Raw genomic sequence first — 7,500 nt, 5'->3', positions numbered from 1 at the left:
GTTCGGTGCCTTTCTCGGTCTTCTTCGTGAATGTCTCGACTGAACTGAACCATTAATCCTGGGCTGTCCTCCCGAAGGTAATCATCTTTATAGGCCCTCTTCCTTTGATTCACTCCTATTGAGCTGGGTTGGGGGTGATGCGTGGTGCACACAACATTTGAGGGACCGACTGGTATGCTTTCCCTGCTCCGTTGGGTGCGTTTTTACGAAGTGTTCTTTGCTTTGGAAGTTGATCGATTCTTTGTTGGGTTGAGTTCTCTCCGTTATTATCTTCCCGCTGTGTGTATTTGGAGATTGGGATTGAGATTACATTTATTCCCGGGAGTTTAGCCGAAGCGTACACTGTTCCGGTATGTTGACATTTGGTTGATTGGTAGGTATTTGTAGTTTTGTCCGAATGGCTGAGACTATAGATCCCTCTTTGCCTGTCCCACCTCCTGTTATAGAGGCTCAGTCACTCTCTGTCAAGGAGAAACATCAGGTGAATCATGGCTCTGTTGTGAACACAAATGCAGCCTTTACCCCAAGGAAGATCCTCCGTATTTGGTTGAAACCGAACGCCCTTGGGTCCTAGAACTATCCTAAAGGGCAATCCTAGCCGGAGTAGGAGTAGAGGGCGTCCTAAGGACAGGAGCCCCTCCCGTGGAAAAATACATGCTGCTGGTGGTGCTGTACGCTCAGTTTCCAGGGCAAACTCAGTGAGGAAATCTGCTGTGGTGGGACAGTCCTCTTCCCGGCCTCAAGGCCAGACAAACCAAGCCCGAACTTGGGCAAATGTCGCTCGGGTGCAGACTAAAGGATATAACTTAGACTTTGTACCCCTATTGAGGAGAATGGTGAAATGATAGTGGACATAACTCCAGACATTGCTGCTGAACAGAATCCGTTATGGCAGGAATGTGTTGTGGGACATTATGTTGGGAGGAAAGTTCCTTTCAAACTAACGGAAGAAGCTCTTAAAAAGTCCTGGGGAGACCATGTAGTAGATGTTAAACTACATGAAAACGGGTTTTACTTCTTACGTGTTCCGAACGAGGACTATCGCAGGAAGATACTTGACCTTGGTCCAGTTTCTATTTTCAGTAGCACAATGATACTTCAGCAATGGCACCCTAAACTGAAGCTTAAAAAGGGTGCTATGGACACTATCCCGGTCTGGGTTAGGTTGCGAGAGATTCCATTCTGCTTGTGGTCACCGGCAGGCATAGGTAGGATTGCAAGCGCCATCGGCAAGCCACTCTATGTAGACGCCCAAACCGAGCAAATGACTCGAATTTCTTACGCGAGAGTATGTGTGGAAATCAAAGCCACAAAACCCCGACTGGAAAATGTAAAGGTACGTTGGGATGGCGAAGTCAATCTGGTCCACGTGGAATATGAATGGAAACCTATGGTGTGCACCTCTTGTGGTATCTTTGGCCATAAACCTGGTTCAGCTGGTTTTGAGTGTGCCCCTGCACATTCTGAAGTCAGAACCGAGACAACACTCCAGCCTCAAGCTAAGACCAGACCTGTGACCTCCCTTCGTCCTCGAGAAGCTGAAGTGTGGACACAAGTCAACCGGAAAAAAGGCAAAGGCCCGATGAACCAAGCTGCAGCTCAGATCAGACCTGCATCTGGCGGTACAGTGGAGGCGAATCCAGGGGAGGAGACCCTTCTGCTTTCTGTTCGTGCCCCTCCCCCTTCTCCTGGTCTGTTCGTGAACTCTTCAAAGACAGCAAATGCTGTTCTGACCAGAACCTCTTCTGACCTTCCTATGGACGTGAACCCAAGGGGGGGGGGCTCCTCTGCCTTCAGCTCATGACCCTTCCAAGACTCATGACCTGATAAGGCATGTTCAGATATGTCCAGAAGTCTCAAATGCTGGGCTGTCCAGTTCTGCAACCGACCTTCCCCTGAACATAAACTCAAGGGGTAAGGTTCTTTTGCCTCCTGTTTTGAACCCCACACAGGAACATGAGCGCCTAAGGCCTGATCTGAATTCCTCGAAGGGCCTGACCGCTGAGTTGGTCCCCTCTGCTGCACCTGATCCTAAAGAACACATTGACCATCATCTAGAGGACCTTCTCATCAACTCGCAGTCTTCCTCTGAAGATTCCTCTGGATCACATGTCGGGGAGGAGAATAGTGACTCTGAACAGCAAGTGGTGGAGGAACCTTCTGTTTTATCCCCACCAAACACCCGTTCTCGAGCCTTGGCTTCTTATACCGTGGAGGATCCCTCCAAAGCCTCCCTGGGGCCTATCCCAAACATGAGTTGCTTTGATACGACTCCTGGCCCGTCCTCCTCGAAGAAGAAAGATAAGAGGAGGAGGGCTAGGAAATCTCGAAGGTAACCTCCTCTCCCCCCCCATGTTTTTTGGAATTTGGAATATTAGGGGACTAGTAGATCCCCTCCGTCAAGCTGAGATCCGGACCTTTATAAGGAATAATAGCCTCTCTTGCATTGGTATCATTGAGACCAAAGTCAAAGCCCTCTTTTTTGCTGATATTACTAGGGGTATATGCAATAGTTGGAGATGGGTTTCCAATTATGATTTCTCTCCCCTAGGCCGTATTTGGTTCGGTTGGGACCCGAATATGCTGGAGATGAACTTGTTATACACTTCTAGTCAACTGATCCACATGCAGCTCAGGCTTCTAAACTTGAATTCATTCTGTCTACTTTCTATTGTATACGGGGAACATACTTTTGTTCATCGACGTCCGTTGTGGGCTGATCTCATACAACTCTCTTCTTGCGACTTACCCTGGCTTGTTGCTGGGGATTTTAATGCTATCAAGGACCCGCAGGATAGACTGGGTAGTACAACCCCGTGGATTCCAGTCTTTGAAGAGTTTGGGGACTGTATCAACCAAGCTGGACTTGAGGACCTTAGATATGTGGGATTCAGATACACATGGTCTCACTCTTCCGGCACTAACAGGAAACTCCGAAAGATTGATCGGGTTCTCATCAACAACCAATGGACCCAAGCATTTCTCCTTCTCGGAAGCTTCCTTCCTCGCGCCCGGTATATCGGATCATTCCCCAATGGTGGTAAAAATCTTGTCGCCACAAAGTTCTAGAAAACCATTCAAGTTTTTCAACTTCTGGGCTACGCATCCCCGCTTTCTGGAACTAGTAGCCCAAGCCTGGGACTCTCCAGTTGTGGGCACCCCTATGTACACTATTTGTTGCAAACTTAGAGTCCTCAAACAGAAGCTGAAGCAACTTAACAGGAGTTCTTTCTCTGATATTTCTGCAAGAACGGATCAAGTTAGATCTGATCTTTATTCTGTCCAAGCTGCTCTTGAGCTCCAGCCTTCTGACCTGACTCTTCTGGAAAGACAAGTGGAGCTCACACGCGCTTTCTCTACTCTAAGATTGCAGGAGGAATCCTTTTATAGACAGAAATCCCGCATCCGATGGCTGAAGGAAGGAGATCTAAACACGAATTATTTTCATCATTTTGTTAACACAAGACGTGTTCAGAATCGGATTCTCTCGGTTTCTGCAGAGGATGGGTCTCTAGTTTCTGATCCTCCGGAGGTTAGGTCTCATATTGTCAATCACTTTCAAGAGATTCTTAATGGTCCTTCTGCTTCTACTCGGCCCTCTGTCAACGAGATTAATGTCTTCCTTGGTCGAGTTCTTGATGAGAATCAGAGGAACATGCTGGCGCAACCGGTCTCAGATGATGAAATCCGGTCCACTCTTTTTTCACTTGCAAAAGGCAAAGCCCCGGGACCGGATGGCTACAATGTGGATTTCTTCAAATCTAGCTGGGAAATCGTTGGGCCCTCCACTCTTGCGGCGGTAAGGGACTTCTTTGAGTCAGGATGCATACTTAAAGAGATCAATAATACCATTCTTACTCTAGTGCCGAAATCCCCAAACGCTTCAGCTATGTCGGATTTCCGTCCTATTGCTTGCTGCAATACTCTATATAAGTGCATCTCCATAATCTTGGCTAGGCGGGTAGCGAGTGTCCTTCCAACCCTAATTGGGCCTGCCCAAACGGCGTTTGTTAAAGGCCGTAGAATCAGCGACAACATCTTGATAGCCCAGGAGTTATTTGCGGATTTCCACCACCAATCCTACCTTGCCAAGTGTGCTATCAAAGTGGATTTCCAAAAAGCTTTTGACACAGTGGACTGGAGCTTCCTAGAAAAGACCTTATTGGCCTTTAACTTCCTGCTTTCTTTGTTAAGTTGGTGATGGCTTGTGTTTCCACAAAGAAAGTTCTCGGTCTCCATTAATGGAGAACTACATGGCTATTTTGGGAGCTCTAGGGGCATTCGCCAAGGAGACCCGTTATCGCCGTACTGTTCATCCCGGTTATGGAGGTCTTCTCGGGCATTCTAAAGGCTAAAACTGATACGCCGATTTTCCACTGGTTTTGGCGATGCAAAAAGATCCGGCTTTCGCATCTTTTCTTTGCCGATGATGTACTCTTATTCTCTGAAGGCCACTTGAGATCAGTTCAAATAATAAAGGAATCTCTCCTCTTGTTTTCTGAATGGTCTGGATTAAACCCGAATAATGCTAAAAGTAATATCTTTCTCTCGGGAGGGACCCAATCGCTGCATGACCAATTAATCCAATGCTTAGGGTTCCAGCAAGGTGTACTACCATTTCGGTATCTAGGTGTGCCCATCATCACAACTAGATTGCGTAAGGAGGACTGTAAAGCGTTGATTGATTCTATTACTGCTCGTGCTCGTTCCTGGTCTCAACGCTTTCTTTCCTTTGCTGGTCGCCTACAGCTTATCAAGTCGGTATTGCATTCCATCCAAGTATACTGGGCTACTATCTTCTCTTTACCCAAAAAGGTCTTATATAGTATTGAGGCTATTTTGCGACAGTTCTTATGGAAAGGTCCTGACCTTGGAGCTGGTGGAGCTAAGGTAGCGTGGAATGCTGTTTGCCTACCCAAAGATGAAGGTGGCCTAGGCATCCGCCGACTTGTGGATTACAACAATGCGATGACTTTAAAACACATTTGGATTCTCTTTACTGACAAAGAATCCTTGTGGTGTAAATGGATTCACTCCACCTTTTTTAAAGCAGAAAAAACTTTTGGCTTGCACCCAAACCTACTTTACTGTTCATGGACATGGAAGAAAATCCTCGATATGCGTGCTGTGGCTCAATCTATGTTCCGATGGAAGATTGGAAATGGGCGCTCCGTATCCTTCTGGTTTGACTGTTGGCACAGTAGGGGCCCGCTATATTTGCTTTTTAGTAACGCGGAGATTTATCAATCGCGCATTCCTCGGGAGGCTACAGTCCGATCCTTCTACGAAGGTTCTTGGCAACCTTCTAACACCCTTGCCACTATTATGGGCTGGTCAGATCCCCTTCCGCCTACTGTGGATAACTCGATGGACAACTTTGTCTGGACACCTCATCCAGCTGAATCCTTCTCTGTTTCTCTTGCTTGGAATCATATCCGCAGGAAATGGCATCCAACCCCCGGCATTCCTTCGTTTGGGATCGGCACGCAGCTCCTCGTCATGCCTTTCTCCTATGGCCGATAACCCTTAACCGGCTACCTACCCAGGTATTCCTGTTACAAAATCGCAGGATTGACGATGCTCTCTGCGCCTTTTGTGGGGCTACACCAGACTCAATCAACCATCTTTTCTTTGGTTGCGCTTCTACCTGTAGATTGGCTTCTCTTTGGGCGACAAATTGCAGACTACCTTGGCGCAACCGCCCCGGCAAGAACATATTCTCCGGGCTATGAAAGTTTGCGGAGGATCTTCTTTTGCCCACCGCACGCTGATTTTCCTTTGGTGCTCTATGCCACATTATCTGGATCGAAAGGAACAACGCTATCTTCAGGAACAAGAGTGTCTTCATCCCTGGGATGCGAAAGCACCTTTTCAAGGTAGTGAAGGATAAAGCTATTTCCATGGGGACAGTTGAGGACACTTATAGGAACCGCATTGTACAAAGAAAGTGGGACCTTCCTCCTTCTATCTTCGATTAATGCTGGTTATGGCTGTTCTGGTGTCTCTTCGAGCGGATTCCGGAGTTTTGGGCTTCTCACCGACATGTTTTGGTTTGGTTCGGCCCTAGTGGTTTCCTGCTGGCTTTTGTGCTGCTCTTGGCTGGTTCCGCAGTGTGTTGGCGCTGTTTTGTTTGGTGTCTTGGGCATTATGTTGTAATTTCCCTTGTTTCCATTTAGCCGACCTTGGCTCTTGTATAGTTACTGCTGAACCTCTCCTGACCGTGTGTGGACATCTCTATGTCCTAATAGGGTCAGGTACTGGTTTGGGCTATAGTTTGTATTTGGTGTCTTGAAAAGTTATATATATACTTGCCTTACCAAAAAAAAAAAAAAAAACAACTGCGAAAGCATTTGCCAAGGATGTTTTCATTAATCAAGAACGAAAGTTGGGGGCTCGAAGACGATCAGATACCGTCCTAGTCTCAACCATAAACGATGCCGACTAGGGATCGGCGGATGTTGCTTTTAGGACTCCGCCGGCACCTTATGAGAAATCAAAGTTTTTGGGTTCCGGGGGGAGTATGGTCGCAAGGCTGAAACTTAAAGGAATTGACGGAAGGGCACCACCGGGAGTGGAGCCTGCGGCTTAATTTGGCTCAACACGGGAAACTTACCAGGTCCGGACATAGTAAGGATTGACAGATCGAGAGCTCTTTCTTGATTCTATGGGTGGTGGTGCATGGCCGTTCTTAGTTGGTGGAGCGATTTGTCCAGTTAATTCCGATAACGAACGAGACCTCACCGCTAACTAGCTATGTGGATGTACATCTCCATGGCCAGCTTCTTAGAGGGACTATGGCCGCTTAGGCCAAGAAAGTTTGAGGCAATAACAGGTCCGTGATGCCCTTAGATGTTCTGGGCCGCACGCGCGCTACACCGATGTATTCAACGAGTCTATAGCCTTGGCCGACGGGCCCGGGTAATCTTTGAAATTTCATCGTGATGGGGATAGATCATTGCAATTGTTGGTCTTCAACGAGGAATTCCTAGTAAGCGCGAGTCATCAGCTCGCGTTGACTACGTCCACGCCCTTTGTACACACCGCCCGTCGCTCCTACCGATTGAATGGTCCTGAAGTGTTCGGATCGCGGCGACGTGGGCGGTTCGCCGCCGATGACGTCGCGAGAAGTCCACCGAACCTTATCATTTAGAGGAAGGAGAAGTCGTAACAAGGTTTCCGTAGGTGAACCCGCGAAGGATCATTGTCGAATCCCGCCTAGCGGAATGACCGAGAACCGACCAAACTCAATGGGGACGGTGGGCCTCGCCCAACGTCTCCGGGACGCTGGATGGCACGGGTGCCTACGGGCGCTCGGGCTTTTCCGGCGGCACAACGAACCCCGGCGCGGAATGCGCCAAGGAACTTTAACAAGAGAGCGATGCTCCCGCCGCCCGACATGGTGCGTGTGCGGGATGCCATGCAATCTCCTATTATTCATAACGACTCTCGGCAACGGATATCTCGGCTCTCGCATCGATGAAGAACGTGCGAACCGCTGAT

At 48.2% G+C, this 7,500-nt stretch overlaps 1 non-coding gene across 1 annotated transcript in view; it reads left to right on the top strand.

Annotated features, from left to right (window-relative positions):
* The first annotated feature begins 7,441 nt into the window (after nt 1–7,441).
* The window catches only part of LOC130135693 (5.8S ribosomal RNA), a 152-nt gene continuing 93 nt past the window's right edge, over nt 7,442–7,500 (top strand). The window contains exon 1 of the ribosomal RNA XR_008814967.1: nt 7,442–7,500. This exon is cut by the window's right edge and continues 93 nt beyond it. This is a non-coding gene — a ribosomal RNA (5.8S ribosomal RNA).

Source organism: Syzygium oleosum, unplaced genomic scaffold (assembly GCF_021117445.2).
Source record: "Syzygium oleosum isolate NSW1041296 unplaced genomic scaffold, Sole_v2.1 Sole_v2.36, whole genome shotgun sequence".
Classification (NCBI taxonomy): Eukaryota; Viridiplantae; Streptophyta; class Magnoliopsida; order Myrtales; family Myrtaceae; genus Syzygium; species Syzygium oleosum.
Note: the sequence above shows the minus strand (reverse complement) of the source record. Positions and strands in the feature narration are given on the sequence as shown.